Source organism: Hemicordylus capensis, chromosome 5 (assembly GCF_027244095.1).
Source record: "Hemicordylus capensis ecotype Gifberg chromosome 5, rHemCap1.1.pri, whole genome shotgun sequence".
NCBI classification, from domain to species: Eukaryota; Metazoa; Chordata; class Lepidosauria; order Squamata; family Cordylidae; genus Hemicordylus; species Hemicordylus capensis.
The window spans coordinates 169359033-169378569 of record NC_069661.1 but is presented as its reverse complement, the minus strand read 5'-3'; the positions used below and the strand labels follow the sequence as shown (position 1 = coordinate 169378569).

At 43.3% G+C, this 19537-nt stretch overlaps 1 long non-coding RNA gene across 1 annotated transcript in view; it reads right to left on the bottom strand.

The window, feature by feature from the left end:
* Nucleotides 1-1916: 1916 nt before the first annotated feature.
* LOC128328099 (uncharacterized) overlaps nt 1917-19537 on the bottom strand; it is a 40698-nt gene continuing 23077 nt past the window's right edge. Inside the window, exons 4-5 of the long non-coding RNA XR_008309009.1 lie at nt 18628-18893; nt 1917-2078 (exon numbers count right to left, since the gene is read on the bottom strand). This is a non-coding gene — a long non-coding RNA (uncharacterized LOC128328099). The remainder of the gene's footprint in view (nt 2079-18627; nt 18894-19537) is intronic.

Genomic DNA, 19537 nt, shown 5'->3' with positions numbered 1-19537 from the left:
AAAGTGGGGTCATAAGAGTTGTCTAATTGAAAAAAATCTCATTTGCTATGATAGAATGAGAATTCACACCTCAGAAAAAACTTCCACCCCACCCCACTATTCTGCCCCATGCTATGCCCCCGAACTGCCCCAAAGTCACTAAAATTTCAAAAAATCCCCAAAAATCAGCCCTTTGCCCAATTCCCCTGAAATTGGGGTGGTAGACTCCACCCATTTGGCACTACCACCCCACCCCAATATTTTGCCCCTGGGCCCCTTTTTTACCCCCGAATCGATTCAGATTCAGTTTCGGATTAAATCCGAATCCGAACCGAATCAAGGGTGATTCGGGTGGCCCATATTCGGGCACAAAACAGAACAGGGGTGATTTGGTTCGGGTCCCAAACCGAATCACCGAATTCCCGAATTGCACACCCCTAATGACTTGTCCCCTTAGCTAAGCAGTGTTCACCCTGGTTGCATATGAATGGGAGACTAGAAGTGTGAGCACTGTAAGACATTCCCCTCAGAGGATGTAGCCGCTCTGGGAAGAGCATCTCGGTTCCAAGTTCCCTCCCTGGCTTCTCCAAGATAGGGTTGAGAGAGATTCCTGCCTGCAACCTTGAAGAAGCCGCTGCCAGTCTGTGAAGACAATACTGAGCTAGACAGACCAATGGTCTGACTCAGTATATGGCAGCTTCCTATGTTCCTATCTGTTCTGCATGCAGAAAGTCCCAGGTTCAGTCCCTGGCAGCATCTCCAGGTAGGGATGGGAGAGCTGCTGCCCGTCAATGTAGTGAGCTAGATGGACCAAGCGTCTGGATCAGTATAAAGCAACTTCCTATGTTGCTAGGACAAATGAGAGTGGATTCATGGTTTGTATTGAAAATCTCATTTGCTACCAAAGAATCTACACTCAGAACACCTCAGAAACAACAGAACCTGTACACCATGGGTTAGAAACCCATGGGGGTGGTTGGCACCCTATGTGCACTACACTACCACTCGCTCTGGGCCACCCCAGCACCCCCCAAGTGCAGTTATGGGGCTGCTGAAACCTCCATGATTCCCTATGGAGAAAAATCTTAAAGAGATGCGTAAACTTCAACAAATCACCAAAAATCAGCCCTCTGCCCAAATCCTTTGAAAAAATTATGGTAGCTTCCTCGCCCCCCTTTGGGCACTACCACCAACCCCACACCACTCTAGGCCACCCCTTCCCCCCAATATGAAGTGATACACCTCCATTATACCTTGGGGGGGGGGCTTTAAAGATGTGTAAACTTCAACAATTCACCAACAATCAGCCCTTTGCCCAATCCCTCTGAAATTTGGGCTGTAGTCTCCACCCATTAGGCACTACCACCCCACCCCACTCTTCTGCCCCAAATCCCACTTTATGCCCCAAATCTGCCCCAAAGACCTAAAACTTCAACAATTCACCAAAAATAAGCCCTTTGCCCAATCCCTCTGCAATTTGGGTGGTAGCCTCTACCCATTAGGCACTACCGCCCCATCCCACTCTTTTGGCCCTGGGACCCATTTTCTTGAGCCAAATTGATTCAGATTCAGATTAATTTGCATCCGAATCGAATCTGGGATGATTCGGATGGGTCAGATTCGGACCCCAAAATGAATTGGTGGTGTTTCAGTTTGGATCTGAATCAAAACACCAAAATCCAAATCACACATCCCTATCAGCTAACACTTGCAAACACCTCCCTCCAGCCAGGAATGCAACCACACTAATACAGCTTCACCCAGCTGTCTTATGCTCCCTCATCCTAAGGATGGGACAAAGCTATTGCGGGCTGAGTGGGGGGAATAGCTAAAATCCTTTTGTACCTTGCTACCAAATAAATAAACCTTGAAGACGGCATGTAAACCAGTCAATTTATTTTGAATCATTCACTGAGAGCACCAAACATTCAGTCCTTTGCAAAGAGTTTAGATTGTAATGTCACAGATCTCTGACATTAGTGTGAATGCTTACTGCTTACTCCAGTGCCACAGGAGGTCATCCGCATCAAATATTCAGGAGCTCACTCTACTGTGCTTCTGGGTCAGCTCTTGCATTGTTTGTCATTCTCATTAATGATCTGCAAGAGAGGGTAAACAGTAGTGCATTAATGAATAATGCTCAGTGGGCCTGTTCAAATCAGTCTGTGTATCAGTAGCAATTCAGATCAACTTTTTCCTACAAGCAGATCACTGTAGTCTGCTCCATATAATCTCCTTCATTCCTGAATAGATGAATAAAGATCATGATCTGCTCCCTTCCAGGTATTGTTTCAACACTGGATGTGGCTGGTGTATACAGTAGATTTATTTATACACTTGGAGAAGCATCAATTTGACATCAAGCAGGTAGAGTAAAGAACACTGCAGAATGCACAAATGCCCATAGTGTGCTAAAGGTGCTCCAGAGATGCGGCAGAAGGGAAAGTAACACAGTATTAATTCATTTCCCCCACCTCCTGCCTTCATGAACATCCCTGTATCCTGTTCAAGCCATGGATATCTGGCTCAAACATTTTTGTTTCAATAGTGGTAGGCTCATTCTGTCTGCAGGAATAATCCAATGGACATTTATACTACTCCGGAAGCCCTGCTGAAACTAGGATTTATTTATTTATTTATTTATTTATTTATTTATTTATTTATTTATTACATTAGACTACCCCATCCAAAATTTTAAGGCTCTGGGTGGTGCACAACAAGTTTAAAAAGACATAAAAACAAATGCCATTTATCATTTATTTATTTATTCGATTTTTATACCGCTCTTCCGAAATGGCTCAAGGCAGTTTACAATTAAAAACAAAAACCAATAACAATTAAAACAGAAGTATAAATATGAACACTAATTTAAAAACATCTTAAAAACTATCAGAACAATTAAAACCCTGAAAACAAGGTTAACATTAAAACAATTAAAACTAATTAAAAACCCTGAAAGGCCAGGCCAAACAGTGGGTTTTAAGGGCTCTCTTGAAGGTCAGTAAGGAATTAAGATTACGAATTTCTGCTGGGAGTGCATTCTACAGCCCGGGAGCAGCTACAGAGAAGGCCCGCCTCTGAGTCTCCACCAAACGAACCAGTGGTAACTGGAGACGGACCTCCTCAGATGACCTTAATGTGCGGTGGGGATCATGTAAAAGAAGGCGCTCTCTAAGATACATCGAACCCAAGCCATTCATTTAAAACACACTGCTTAAAACAATATAAAAATTATTTCAAAACAATTCAAAACCATTTTAAACCAATTGAAATATTTAAAAACAATTTAAGGCCAAACAAGTACGTTTTTAGGGCTGTCTTAAAGGCCGACAGCGAGCCTAAACGGTGGATATCTGCCGGCAGTGCATTCCATAGGCCAGGAGCAGCTACAGAGAAGGCCAGGTTCCAAGTCAACACCAGACATACTGGTGGTAACAAAAGACAGACCTCTCCAGATGACCTCAATGCTGGTCTTGTGGTAGCAAGAATGACTTGTCCCCTTAGCTAAGCAGGGTCTACCCTGGTTGCATATGAATGGGAGACAAGAAGTGTGAGTACCCTCAGGGGATGAAGCTGCTCTGGGAAGAGCATCTCAGTTCCAAGTTCCCTCCCTGGCTTCTCCAAGATAGGGCTGAGAGAGATTCCTGCCTGCGACCTTGGAGAAGCTGCTGCCAGTCTGTGAAGACAATACTGAGCTAGATAGACCAATGGTCTGACTCAGTATATGGCAGCTTCCTATGTTCCTATGTAAGGTGCTCTCTAAGGTAGCCCAGACCCAAGCCATTCAGGGCTTTAAAGGTAATAAGCAGCACTTTGTATTTTTGCCTGGAAACATATCGGCAGCCAGTGCAACTGTTTTAAAACAGGCATAGTATGGTCTCTCCAGGTTACCCCAGAGACCAGTCTGGCTGCTCCCAGTTGCAGCAGAATTGCTCAGACAAGGATGCTCCTTGGTTACTGCATTAACCAGGTCATATTGACACAATTCCTAGGCAAAGTGTACTAGATAATTAGGGTTTGGCAGGACAGTTTCATTCACCTAGCACTAAGCCCTTATTAGCGAATTGGTTACTGGAATATGGAAATGGACAAATCTAGTCAAACATGGATTTTTGTTTTATGTTAAGACATTTAGGGCAAGACACATATACAGTTTTTACTGTGCTTTACAGCAGGAACTTTACAGTGAGGGCTAACCTGGGCACTGATGTGGGAACTGTACAAAGGTGAAACCACTAGTTTCTGATGCAAAATACTAAGCATTGATTGAATGACAATCAAACTGTACAATCCGATTTGTGAAATCCATAAAATAGATAACCAATTGTAATGCTGGCAAACCAAAGTATAAACATGGGGAATTTAAGAGATTAAACTTGCTTGTATGTATAATACAGAAAAGCAATGCTTTCAATAATGCTCATTGAAATGAATGGAGTAACCATAGAGTTGTGACTCCTAGCAAGTTGCCTTGATGTTACACTAGCTGCTTAATGTGGCAATGCTACATGGGAATGGTTCCTGAGACAAGTGGGAAATTAAATGACACAAGGAACTGCAAATCAGAAGAACAGGCTGGTTAGAAAAGGAGGAGGGAGCAGAACACATTAATGCAATGCAGCTGTTTTTGCAGGTGAATCAGGTGGCTGAACTTGGCAGTGGCTGCATGTTGCACTGAAAGCGTGAGGGCAGGCTAGATTTTGTGAGGCAGGGAGCACAGAATAGCTAGGCTCCTGGTTTTGTTATAATTGAAGTGGATAGCCAGTGGAGTCTGGATGGGGATATTTGGAGGGTTTAAGTCAATTCTTTTTAGCATAGTTGAAGAAACCAATTTGCAAATATGGATCTCCACTAAGCTGTTCATTTGTCAAACGGCCTGCATGGGGTTTTGCTCCCACAGAGATAGTATCTGATATACCCAAATGTCTTTGTCACTGGCAGCCACCATGCGTAGACCAGAGAAAAATGAATTAAGGGGTTCCCGGGGGCTCTGCTTTACTGGTAGAAGATAGAATAGTCCCTATTCTAAAGTGGACAGTTGTGGGAAAGGACTATGTATACTTGTCTTGCAACTTTGCCTTGTTTTGGAGCAATAGGATGGGAGATCTGCTTGGTGAGGGAATCTCCAAGCAGTTAGGTTTGGCAGCTTATGAGGAATTGAGCTGCTCAAAAGATAGTTAATTCGGCTCAGAGATTCACAAGCTTGGGAATTTCTGGGACTCACCGACAGAATACGAACTCTATCTGGGCTTTTCAGGGTGTGTGTGGATAGTTCCCCAACTATCCATCCCACTGGGGCAATGAGAATTAGGACAATCTGGATCCATGGGAACAGCTGATGAACGAAATATAGATAGATCCATGGGCAGGTGGGCAAACTACACAAAATATTAACTCTAAGGGAAGCGTTTAGTACCCTAAAGATTGAACATTTGGGACATAGCTCGAGAAGATCTTTTTTTGGTACTGTGATTTAGTGATTGATTGTTTCTGGGAGATTCAGATAAGCTGAATCACCTAAGGATAGAGATCACTTTTGGGTGTCAGACTCATCGTTCAAGGTTTACCTAATCACGAAGTTCTAATCTTTGGGGCTAGTTTAATCACTGGTGGTAAATGGTTTTTGTGCTTGAGGGGGAAGATTGCTCTGTTGGGGAATTTCTTGGTTTATGTTTTTAATTTCCTGGCGGATGCTTCTTAGTATATGCATACCAAACTTAGTTACTGTTCTTACAGAGTCTCTCCAAGTGAATGATTTACTCAAAGACCTATTCATCCATTTTTTATTGGTGTTATGAGGGGCTGCTCTTGTACCCTTCTTGGGACCCAAGACATGGTTATATAGCAGGCAGTTCCCCAGAAGCACTTGACAACCACAGACTTAAATCCAAATAAAATATTATTTTATTTAATACAGAGTAAGGCTTTTAAATCATCATTTGGACATGTGGGGAATTCCCAGGTGTTACAGAACATGCAAAATGAAACATATGTTTGGACACCATTGCTTAATCTCTACTTTTAGTTACATGGGCTATTTAAATGACCACTTAAAGGGGCTCCCTTTACTAAATATATATTGCACTAAGTATATATGATATGGAGTAGGAGAAGGGAGGCGGGGAAAGGACGATGGGGGAATACAGGGCAGACAACATCAGAACCAGGCGCGTAACAATGATAGGGCAAGGGGAGACAGTTGTCTGGGGGCCCCACTGCCTGGAGGGGCACCCCAGAGGCACCTCATGTGACTCCCCATTGCCCCCTGCCCAGCCCCATAGCCTCTCAGCCACTTGACCTCTTCGCCGTCTCTCCTGCTTGTTCTGCTGGCCCGCAATCGAAGCACCAGGCAAGCTGCAAAGAGCTCCTTTTCTCCCGCCTCTCAGCTGATCGGTGGGTGGGCGGGGCTTCCACGGAGGCCTCCGTGTAGGCCGCAGTGAAGCCTGAACTCGAGTAGGGCCCAAGCAAGCCAGGAAGGAGGAGGCAGCCAGAGTGTTCTCTGCAGCAGAAGACCCCTTGCTGCCCTTCTCAACCCAGACCAGCATTTGCCAGGTAGAGTGTGAACTCCTTTTTGTGGTTACCTTTCCCGCCCCGCCCCCATATATAGGGATCTGCTTGCCATAGGGCTTAGATATGGGGGTGGGGGAGGAGGGACTGAGAAGTCTCTGAATATTTATTTTGAAACAGCTTGGAAAATTTGCTGACTTAAAAAAAACTATCTAAAAAGTCCTATAAGTGGCTTGTTTCATGGCAGAAAATTGCAAAAACTTCTGGAACAGTATTTTATTAATTTTATTTATTCATTCATTCATTTATAAATGCACTTATGTTCAAGTTGTTTTGCAACCCAGAAGGTCTGAGTGAGAACTGTGAAGCATGTGTGGTGCTTTTATTTTATTTTTCTTGTGTGTGAACTGCTCCCCAATAACTTGCAGGGACTTCAGGGTAAATCTGGCCAACATGTGAATGCAGCACCTCCATTCCAGAGGAGATGTGTCTTAAAGGGCTTTAAAAGCCTCCTGTGAAAAACCTCCTGCAATCAAACTTGACTGAATTTGTTCAGAATTCTGAGAAAACAAACATAGGCTCACCCTGCATGGTTGAAAGTCTCCTTTGCTAATCTGCAGCGAGGGGCCCATTTTAATAATTCATCTTTCTAGTGTGTTCTAGGCATTAAAAGTAAAACAAATGTATAGTACTCAATGTATATCACTATATATTGTGACGTGTGTGTGTGTATTCAGTGAAATGTATTTCCAGGCAGCATACTTATTTTGGAATATCAGACTTAAATCCTTGGGGGCCTGGGGTGTGCGGAGGCCCTGGACTTTGGGGGGGGGCATTTTAAAATCTTGTCTCTGGGCCCACTCCAACCTTGCTACACCCCTGATCAGAACAAAATTGGGTTGAGAGAGAGAGAGGAATCCATACAAAGATCCAGAGGAGGAGCACAAGGTGGAAGAATTTGGATCCCAACTGGTTCAGGTAAGGGGAGCAAAGTGGGGTCAGTCATGGGACTGAACAGGGAGTCAGACAGACATGGAGGCAGACCTGAAGAGGCTTGGGTACAGAGACTGATTTGCATCTGCTGAAATCCGATGCAGTTTTAAATTTGCATATACCATATTTACCTGAATTGTAGGGTTGTGTGTCTTGTATTTTTTCTGTTTCGATTTGTACCAAATCCGAATCAATGCCATTTTGTATTTTGTCTGAAATTAAGCCTTCTGAATCACCCCAGTTTTGTTTTGTATCCAAATTAATCCAAATCTGAATCCAAATTAATTCAGATTAAAAAATGGGTCATGTGGTCAAAAGAGTGGGTGGGCGTTATAGTGCCCAATGAATGGAAGCTACCACAAAAATTTCAAAGGAATTGGGCAAACTGCTGATTTTTGGTGAATTTTTGAAGTTTGCGCGTCTTTCAGATTTTCTCCATAGGGTATGATGGAGGTTATAAGAAAAGTATAGCTTCACGCGGGGTGGGGGAAGGGGTGGCCCAGAGTGGAGTGTGGTTGGTGGTAGTGCCCAGTTGGTGCAAGGAAGCTACCACATTTTTTTCTGAGGAATTTGACAAAGGGCTGATTTTTAAAGAATTAATGAAGTTTTGTGTCTTTCAGATTTTCCTTGTAGGGTATAATGGAGGTTTCTGCAGTCCCATAACTCCACTTGAGGGGCACTGGGGTGGCCCAGAGCAAGTGGCAGTGTAGTGCACATAGGGTGCCAACCACCCACATGGGTTGCCAGCCCATGAAGTACAGGGTTTTGTTGTTCTAGAGGTGTTCTGAGAGTAGATTCTCTAGTAGCATAAGAGAGTAGATTCATGGTTTTTCATTAAAAATCTCATTTGCTACCAGAGAATCTAAACTCAACACCTCAGAAACAACAAAGCCCAGTACCCCAATGGGTTAGCAATCCAGGAGGTTGGTTGGCACCCTCTGTGCACTACACCACCACTCGCTTTGGGCCATCCCAGTGCCCCCCAGGTGGAGTTATGGGGCTGCTGAAACCTCCATTATTCCCTATGGGGGGAAAATCTTAAAGATGTGTAAACCTCAAAAATTCCTAACAAATCAGCCCTTTGCCCTATTTGTAATCTGGGTGCACCACCCTTGGGGCACTGCCACCCAATGCACTGTTTTGCCCCTGAAGCCCCACATAAACAAGTTGAAAGCGTGAAGAGAATAATGAACAACAACACTTAATTTTTTGGCACAGTTTTTTGAGAATTTTGCAGTGGGTGGGAACCTGTCCACTTGCGGCACTAGCACAACAGCACAACCCATTTGTGGATTCAAGCAATCTTTCAATAAAAACACTCCCTCCCCATGGAACAGTGACCACAAGTCATTTGAGATAGCAAGATAGACCAATGAGCCAGCGTGGTGTAGTGGTTGGAGTGCTAGACTAGGACTGGGGAGACCCGAGTTCAAATCCCCATTCAGCCATGATACTAGCTGGGTGACTCTGGGCCATTCACTTCTCTCAGCCTAACTTACTTCACAGGATTGTTGTGAGGAGAAACCTAAGTATGTAGTACACCGCTCTGGGCTCCTTGGAGGAAGAGCGGGATATAAAATGTAATAAAATAAAATAAAACTGCCTTGGTACTATGGAGCAGCTTCAAATGTTCATTTAACTGAACTGGAGTGAGCTGTAGCCCAAACAAATCAGCCTACTGTTCAGAATTGTTGAGATTTATCATCACTGCATTTAAGAAAGTGCAAAACCATGGATCATGGTTACAAGAAAGAGAGAAGCAACTAAGATTCCTGGGGATGTCAATAGATTGACAGGTGTATTCCCCCCCCCGCTCCTTTTGTCTCCTGTAGTCCCATGTGGATGACCTGTCCCTGTAATGGCAAAAGTTGTGAACCCCTGGCTTAGACATCATGTCCCATCAAATTGCACTGTGGCCTAAATTACATTAGACTGCTCAACTTGGGTATCAAAACTTAGACACCACTATAACTCATAAAAATCAGAAGAAAAACAAAATAGCTCTTCAAAATACCCCTGAACAAGTAAAGAGATTCTTTCTAAACTGTTGGAAAGAAACACCTGTGTAATTTCAGAACTTTCCTAACCAGCTTCTCAAAAAGCTTCTCCACACAATTTATACCATGGCTTTTAGCAAGAGCTTTGGAATTGCATTGAGCTCCCAAAGATATTTGGGTATTTCTGTCTCAAAATGCTGTCTTCCAAATCCCTTTGCAAGGTCAGTTTGCATTTCAATCACGCTGAATACAACACTTAACTAAACGATTCATGCTCAAAAGTTTTTGCATATCTTATCTTCTGCTAATCACTCAGTGCCTCAGCTGGAGTGGAGAGAGTCAGAGAAGTCAATTTGAATTGCAATGCTTTTCCGAAGAACAAAGCATTCTGTCCGAAACACAGTCATTTCGATTTGGAAACAAAAATCTGTTTTTTAATTCTTGATTTTGTTTTGGTTACAAAACCTCCGAAATTGCCATTTGCGGGCACAAAACGTTTTGTACCCGAATCGAAATGCACAAGCCTACTGAACTGTAAACTACTCTAAATTTAAGATGGCCCCCTTAAAAATACATGTTGTGCAGGAAGATGGGCCCCCAATTTCTAACATCAAAAAACCCTAGTCTTTGATGCAGGCAATTGCAGTATTCAAATAGGTCTTTTCAAGTCTTAATCATTTTTATTCTATAAAAAGGCAGATATAAAGCTTCATAAAATGGTTGTTCAGTTTTATCTATTGTGGACTGGGTATTATGGGTCCACTTCCATGTGATTTCATGCAGATTTCTAGGGTATTTATTCAATCTTAGCTGAACATGTATATCAGGTCACTCTTCCTTTTTTGTGTGTGTTGGGGGGGTTATAGGGTTTAGAATGGAAGGCATATGGGGTTTCTTTTTGTCAAAATATTCTTCTTCCCTACCCCACCAAACTATCAGTATGGGGATCTGCTGGACTGGAAAATTTGGAAATAATTGAAGGAAAGGGAAGAAGAGGAAGACCAGCAGCAAGGTGGATGGACTCAATTATGACAGCAATGAATGCACCACTGAGAGACCTTAAAGGCCAAGTTGAAGACAGATCATCCTGGAGAGAATCTATCTATCTATCTATCTATCTATCTATCTATCTATCTATCTATCTATCTATCTATCTATTTTGCTCTTTCGAAAGAAGAACGAAACAGAGTGGGGTACATAGCTATGTTTCTCCTCACAACAAGCCTGTGAGGTAGGTTGTGGTCACTAAGAGTCGACACCAACTCGACAGCACTTAATCTATCAATCAATCAATTAAAGAGTGTCCTAGTAGGATAAACTCATTTTAGCAATGGGAAAGAATTCATACTGATGTCTATATTTTAATGGATGTTGCGACACATACTAAAGGTGAAGTGTGCTGTCAATTTCAGCTCCTGGTGCCCACAGAGCCTTGTGGTTTTCTTTGGTAGAATACAGGAGGGGTTTACCATTGCCTCCTCCCATGCTGTATGAGATGATGCCTTTCAGCATCTTCCTATATCGCTGCTGCTGGATATAGTACCACCGGGGATTCGAACCGGCAACCTTCTGCTTGTTACTCAAGCATTTCCCTGCTGCGCCACTTTAGGTGACTTGTGACACATACTAACTGGCCATATAAAGTTAGAGCAAAGATGAATTATCTGTATGATTTGTGTTCAACATTTTGTTAGAATGGTGTGTCAGCTGTTAATGAGCATGCGATGCAATTACAGCCACATTTAGAAGAGGCATAATGCATTGATACCAAAAAAGGCAGCATTGTGCTCTTATCTGTTCTTTGGGTTCTATAAAAGGGTCACAATGAGGGGTGAATGCTCCCAGCCAGTCTGCTAATTTGACATGTGAGTTGAGTAGATTCTGTTCATAGTGTCATCATGAAGCAAATGTCTGATTACTTCACTTTGCAGTCCCAGCCAAATTTCTCCATTGTGTGACCATATTTTATCCAAAGCAAGGGCTTCTGATGGTGGGTTAATGGAGAAGGGCTAAAATGTGAGTGTGTAGTGACAAATCAGGATCTGGCCACATAATGGTGCTGTTATACAACTATGTCATCACAAGCCTATGCTCAGCGGGGACTGACTCATCTAACCTCAGCATGACAGAGTTGAAATGTGTGCAGTTGAAGTAATCATCATGGCACTTGGCAAATTTCAAAAAAGCAAAATTCAAATTCAGAACATCTGATAATTTTCAAGGAAAGCCAAATCAGTTTCTATAAGGCAAATGAAATTTCTCAGATGCTGGGGTGGAGGGCAGCATTCTACACATGCCCACATGCCAAGAGAGTGTGTATTATCCCTACCACTAAAAGTTCTGCATGAATATTTCTGGCCCATCTCAAACAGGGATGTGAAAAGGGGAGAAATTCATAGGGTCAGGTCACATGTTATCTTGTGGGTATGTTTAGAACAGATGAGCCTTCATGTCTGCACACCAGCTGGGTACTTTTGGTGAGTGAGAGTCTGGCAGGAATATGAGGTATGACATCTACTAGTTGTGTTAATTTAGGGCATCTCTTATGCTGGTTTGACCTCTAATGATGGGAGTGGTATTGGAGAAACAACTGTAGAGGTTTTTCTAACTTCTCAATGGGATGTTTTTATATTTCAGATATCTATGCTTCTTGTTACAATCTTAGCCATGCAAATGACTTCTGTTTCAGAAAGTAAAAAGGGATGTCTGGAACATTTTTTACTTTATTCCACTAATCTCAGTCTATTACTGTTTTATTTGTCTCAGGACAATTCAAGTGAAACTTCCATTGTAAAAGAAACAGCAATTATCCTAGAGATAAAACTCTTACTATAAGCAGCAGAACTCATAAACAACTGTAGAACATGCTTAAATATCACCTAAAGAGTGTCATCTGTGCAAGATGACTACTACAAATGGATAGTTTTGTGTTAAAGTGAAGTTTTATAGCTACTTCCCTCATAAACAAAAGTAATATTATGTAGATATAACTAAGTTTATTCGGAAACTTCATTTTCTCCTTCTCCTTCCCTTCCCTTTTCCTTTCTGACTCCTCCTCCCACATCCTCTACAGGATCCCCACTGCGATAAACTTCTAAACAAACAAAAAATAAGATACTGAATAGAATACAATGAAGCTATTTCCACGATCCACAGAAACCGGGCTAAGGGAGCCCAGACCGGTTTCTGTGGATTGTAAGAACCGCTGGGCTTGCAGGCAAGCCAGTGATTCCACGGTTTCAAGCCCACCTAATTCCCCCTTCCCTTAAACCGAGTTAATAGATCAAGCACTCCGTTAACCTGGGTTTTTTGGTTGTGAGACACAGTGCACATCTATGTGCCACGGCGACTCACAAGGAGACCCCTGACCAGGAGGCTAACACAAGTCTCCCATTCTCAGGGGTCACCCCAGGATGCACCATGCGCTTGTGTCGGGCATCCTGGAACTTTCGGGGGCCAGTTGGCCCCTGATCCCCACCACCCTTATTGGCTCCGTGACAGAGCTGGTAATTGTGTGGGTGCTTGGATCGGCTCTCTGCTCATCTGCGGGGAGAGCAGGCTAAGCCTGCTCTCCCTGCAGAGCCCGGTAAGGCTCTACATACCAATCTTGTGTAGAGCCTCATCAAGTGATTAACCTAGGGCAGCCAATTCTTCTTGTTAATAATTTGGTAAATATCTGGTGAGGCTGGCTGTCCTTACCCCTGAGGATGGAGTGTGAGGGGGCCCAAGGAGACAGGGACAGGTGGCAGCCGGGGAGAATTGGAGGAAAGGCAGCCAACAGGCAGGGACTCTGCTCCAGCGGAGGAGGGGCGGAGCCCTGAAAGAGCTGAAGGGGAAGCGTGCAAGGATAACATCAGCGGCACAGTTCCCGAAGGGAGGGGGTCTGAGGAGGGAGAAAGGGGAGAGACATTGGCAGCAGCTGTAAAGGGTAGACAATTACAGGGGATAAAGAGGGGCATTGGCCCCATAATTGGGGACGGGCGATGCATCGCCTGTGTGGAGCCATAGAAGGAGCCGGCCAGGAATAAGAGGCTGGCTCGTGGAGAGTGTCAGGGGCCCCCGGAGAGGGGAAGACACAAGGAGCAAGCAGCCTGGGACGGAGGAGGCACAGTGTGATGCTCAACCCCCTCCCTGTCCCTGCTCTGAGGCCAGCCCCAGTAAGCCCAGCCAAGCTTGGTAAAGGGGACAGGGACGTGTAGCCGGGCAGTAAAATATAAACTTAGGAAGAGGTGATGATGAATTTTAAAAATACAATTCCAATTCAAAAATGAAAGGAAATTAATTGCTCTAATAATCTACACACACCCATCCTATTTTATTTTATTAATTTAGCCCAATTAGATAATAAAAACATTGTCTGACATTCCCTACAGTGCTCTTGCGGTGCAAAGAACCCTGCGGGATCGCAAAGAGATAGGAAACTAGTTCCAATTCTTCTTTCCTCTGCAGCCTGCTGCAGCAGAGGGTGTGGGAGGAACAGTTTTCACTGCTTTTGCCTCCCTCAGGGACACTTCCCTGCAAGTGAATGGTCCCTGAAGGGGGAAGCAGCCATTTCGCTACTGCTGGGTTGTGGACAAAAGAAGAGATGCAACTAGTTTCCAAGCTCTTTGCATTCTCACAAGGCTCCTTTCCATTGTTGGAGCACTGCAGGGAGTGTCAGCCAGTGTTCATGAACCAGGATGGGGTAAGATCTATCTGCATACCAAGAACTGCAGAGATTTGGGAATTTTGAAAGTTGTTCATAAAAAGTATGGAACACAGCCAAAATTTATATCCCTCAATCTGCAGTGTTAGTCAAAGACATTGAAATCAGGGACGTAGCTATAACTGAGAGAAAGGGTTCAAAGAACACGGGGCCCCAGCTCCTGAAGGCCCTCTCGCGCCCTCCCACCCTATTTTCTTCATTATCTCCCTCACTCTGGGGGGCTGCCAGAGAGAGGGATGAACACAAGCAAGAACTCCCTTAGCTACGCCCCTGATTGAAATATTTGCCTTCAAGCAAATATTTGTTACATTGGTTAGTTCGAGAGGGCTAATTATTTTATATCATTTATATTAACTTGCCTTGAAATCATAATGGTTGAAGTAATGAGAAAACAAGCCTTTCATTGAAAAAGCAGAATGCCAGCGGAACCGACTAAATGTTTGGACTGCAAGAAAAGTGTTTTACTTTGTTTTGTTCTCCTCTGAATTACACCCCAAACACTTCCAAGTGACTAGTGCTGTGCTATTCTAATCATGCAGACTTGGATGCAAGTTTAATCAATGGAAGCTGACTGCACTGATCTAGTGATGCATGTGGTAGGGCAGGCCTACACAACTTGTGACCCATCTCCAAGCCAAACGCAGCCAATCAGCCATTCCAAATTAGACCCTCCCCATCCCAAAGGGATTCAGTCATGCACCTGTTTTTCTTACATGCAAAAAAAAGAGAAGCTGGCAAGCAGCTGGCAAACCAAAATACATGGTTAGTGGACTGTGTTGGTCTTATGTTGGTCATAAGGTCAATAATCAACAGTCACCACTACTAGTCTAAAATAGCTATCCACACTTTTTTCTCCATGCATATGCATCTCCCTTTCAAATCACAACATACAGTACTAGCAATATATAGTATCTTTTCCCATGTGGATATAGAGCAGGCCTGCTCAACTTAGGCCCCCCCCCAGCTGTTTTTGGACTACAACTCCCATAATTCTCAGCCACAGCAGCCAATAGCCAGGGATTATGGGAATTGTAGGCCAACATCTGCAGGAGGGCCGAGGTTGAGCAGGCCTGATATAGAGAGATTGAACTCTACTTGATGGTATAAGACTAGAGTTTAAACCAAGTGAGTGTCTATTAAAAGAGTGTTTATGGCAGACACATCTAAATTAAACACCAGTAATTCTAGTTAACAACTTCTATAGTACTGTGTGTTGACAGTTACTGAGTAAATGACAAAAATAATATGTATTAGACAAAATCAGATTTCTCACTGGTATTAGTTTGTTCTTGATGAAAACCTCATAATTAAAATGAATTATCATTTGACATATTAAACAGAATATAGACAAGTTAACAGTATGCCTTTATGATGAGCTAGAAGTAAATAAACATAACAAATTTACTTTGTTATTATTACTACAGTCAACTAATCAGATAACATGCACTCTCCATGTAAAGATGACTAGATTCTGAAGGTGCTGTATCACTCATTTTGTTTGATTTATTTTTAATAAGTATTGCAAGATTGGCTTGATTTAATTTATTGCTTTTATTTTTCAGCATCTGCATAATAAAACTGATGTAATATGAAGATGGCTCAGTAAAATTACAAATGAATTTGGGGTAATCTCAGGATGGTCTTTTGTATAATTCTTTAAAAACCTTTTGAGGTTGAATGTTTCACATGGGGTTATAGACATCCATTTATAGCCCCCATGCCTGTTTAAATTTAAGGGGGGGGCTCCTATGTCCTTCTTTGAGTTTTTCTTTGCTCTCTCTTCTGGCTTCCTTTCTGTATCTCTTTAATTGTCTATTAAATTCTCTTAACTGCTCCTTCTGAGAAGTTTATAGTTGCTCCGAGTGTGTCATTTAACTTCTTTTGACTGCATTTTTCAGTGACTCTGACATCTCTTGGTGCTCCATGTCATATCTCAGTGTCAGTTCCCAAGGTTACACTCGTTGTAAGCCATGTTTTCAAACTGACTGTACTTTCAGTTGCAGTTCTGTCATCTCTCTCCCCTTTTCTAAATGACAGATCCACCTACACATTCTATCCCCCATGTTCTTAAACAGCTAGATTCTCCCCATGGTGCTTGACAGAACCAAATTCTAGAAATATGATTTCAAACTTCATACACATTGAGGCATAACTCTAGTTAACTGGATCCATTAATTTCAAAGGCAAAGGTGTTAAAGTCAATATTTTACTTGATTCTTCCAAAAACTACAGGTATTAATCACGATAGAACTGGATATAAATTAAATACGTAAATAAGTGAGTGACTAAAGCAGCCAAGAATAAAATATAGATCTTAAGTTTCTACAAGGAATTTGAGAAGCTGAGAACCTTGAATTCAGATTTCAGTATTATCAGAACAAATCCTCAAATACCATTGTTGAGCTGAAGTCTTCTAATAAACATGTCTGCTACCTACCTCTTCAACTTTTGGAAGACTAAGATATTTCATCGTAAAGGAAGTTTACATGAAAGCTCAACACTTGTCTGAAATGCAATAGAATTGTTTTATCGCTACCAATTGAACACACGCAGAGGCATTCCTGAGATCTGATGTCTCAACAAAGCAATTGTCCATCTGTGTCTTGTGCATATGTGGAAGCACAATCAATACCATGAGATGTGCAATTTTGTATTCTGATTATGGTTTTTATCTGGATCTGAGAGACAGGTCAAACATGTTGGCAACCTTGGTGGTGGCCCTCCCCTTAAATGAGGTTAGCAGAGCAAGTGATCCGCTAACCTCATTTTGGCGATTGTGAGTCGCCATGGCGCAGCTCTGCACCATGGCGACTCGTGAGGAGTAGAGATGTGCGTGGTCCGGAGCAGTCCGGACCGGCACCGAAGGGAGGCCTTTCTTTTAGGGCGGGGAGGGCTTGCTAACCCCTCCCGCCTCTTTGCCCCCTCCAGCGCCCGTATTCTACAGTGTAATTGGGGCGCTGGAAACCAGCCGCCCCCGCCGCCCCCCCCCGCGAGCGGATTAGGGCCAAAAGTTAAATACTGCCACCACATTTTTTTCTGAAAAAGAGAGGAGCTTGCAAACAGAGCTCCTCTCTCGGCAAAGTCCCAGCCCAACTGGGGCCTTGGGCGCGCGCGCGCGTGATAGGACGCCGGATGGAACTTCCGCCGGAGGCCCAGTCTACCCTGTCCCCAAGTCCCAAGAATCATGTTCAAATCCAGCTGGCCATTTGACATCTCTTCAGGGTTTGAATGGAAGCCCAAGATGCTAGGCTTTCAGGCTTCATAATTGTCAGCACTGTATCTCATTAGTGAGAGCCAACCACTGTTGAATGGAAGGCTCAAGCTCTCGCAGGATCTAGGAGCCTGTGGTCCTCTTACTATTATGCCTGACACCTTTTTACTCGTGTTTTGCAGAAAGTGAGAGGGCACTCATAAAAACAGTGGTGCAATACATTACCCAGGAAGCTGTGAAGTCCTGGGTTCAAATTTTACTTTTGCTATGGGCTCAGTTAATGACCTACAGTAAGCTATTCCCTCACTCTCAGCCCCATCCACAATACAGAAATCAGAATACTAGCCTACCTTTCAGGTAGTGGGAGGAGAGCCAATCTTGTGGTAGCAAGCATGACCTGTCCCCTTAGCTAAGCAGGGTCCACCCTGGTTGCATATGAAAGGGAGACTACATGTGAGCACTGTAATATATTCCCCTTAGGGGATGGAGCCACTCTGGGAAGAGCATCTAGGTTCTAAGTTCCCTCCCTAGCATTGCCAGGATAGAGCTGAGAAAGATTCCTCCCTGCAAACTTGGAGAACCCACTGTGTAGGAGACAATACTGAGCTAGATGACCAATGGTCTGACTCTGTATATGGCAGCTGCCTATGTGAAATGTGAAATCTGTGTGAAATGTTTTAAATGCTCTAACCCCTCCCCCCACTGTATAACAGCAAGTATTATTATTTAGTACACTTATATCTCACCTTTTTAATGTGCCGGCACTCAGTGCTAGGTTATCATGCAGGGCATAGCTTGAGTGAGGTTCCTGCACCATCTGCCTTCAGACCCTCATTTCCTATCTTGATGTATCCTCAGTTTGTATCTCTCCAGGCCGCAGACTGCAGGTGAGGGTCTGCATGATGGCTGCCTCCTCCAACATTCTCTCCACTTCAAAAAACACTAGTTAGATATGGCAGCCTAGTTCAGTCCCCTTGATATTCTGTGTGTGTGTGTGTGTGTGTGTGTGTGTGTGTGTGTGTACCTTGAGATGTGAGCCCCCACCTGCTGTGAGAAGCAGGACAGGTCAGACATGCGGTGACCACTCTCTAGAAAGAGATCATTGTGGTCAAAACAATGAGTGGAATGGTCTTGTTCAGTCCAGAGGCTGCCCTTAGTATGTTGCAGCCTCAGCTATCTTGGCCTATCCACGAGGAGTCTGCAAAATGGTCAGCCAATGTTGAATAGGTACTCACCCTGTTCCTGTGAGCTACAGTGAGCATCTGAGCTCTCTTGAACTAAGGAGTTGAGTCTTTGGATTCGGATAACAATTGAGGTGGTTAGTTGTTTCATGTGCCTTCAATTGGATTGGGGCCACTTTACATAGAAAAATAAATGCTTCCAGCAATTGACAAAGTGAAACTTCTTGATTGTTCATCCCCGTTGCTAATTCAGCCCTTTAGCACATTCTTCTCCTGATGAGAATTTCCATCAGTTGACATCATATGAGCTCAGAAGACCCCTTGAAGCCAAGAAAAACAAGAAGTGGTGTGTCGTCGTCATCCTTTATTACAGTCATAGACCACCATAAAAATACATGTTAAAGAATACAAAGAAGTGGTGTGTGTGTCTGTGTGTTTGTGAATGCGTATCCATCCATCCAGTTTAAATCCTGCAGTGTATTATGGTGCATTGCTTTAAGACAGCTTTTGAGATGTGTGAGCACTGTAAGACATTCCTCTTAGGGGTGGGACTGTTCTGGGAAGATCATTTGCATGCTTGCATGCAGAAGGTTCCAAGTTCCCTTCCAGGCATCTCCAAGATAGGGCTGAGAGAGACTTGAAAACCTTGTCTGTTTAGACAATACTGAGCTAGATGGACCAATGTTCTGACTCATTACAAGACAGCTTCCTATGTTCTTACGTGTCACCACATACTATCTCTCAAGTTCAGATAAACCCTCCAACCCAAAAATTGCCCTATATCAAAATGATTATTACAAATATTTATATACTGTTTTTAAACAAAATGTTTTCAAAGCAGTTCACACCAAAAGATAAATATTTGTATCATAAAGGCTTATGATGGGTATAATGTAATTTGATAAATGATGAGTAGCAATCCAACATCATGGCCTTTGTGGGGGGAAAGTCCAACATCTAAATA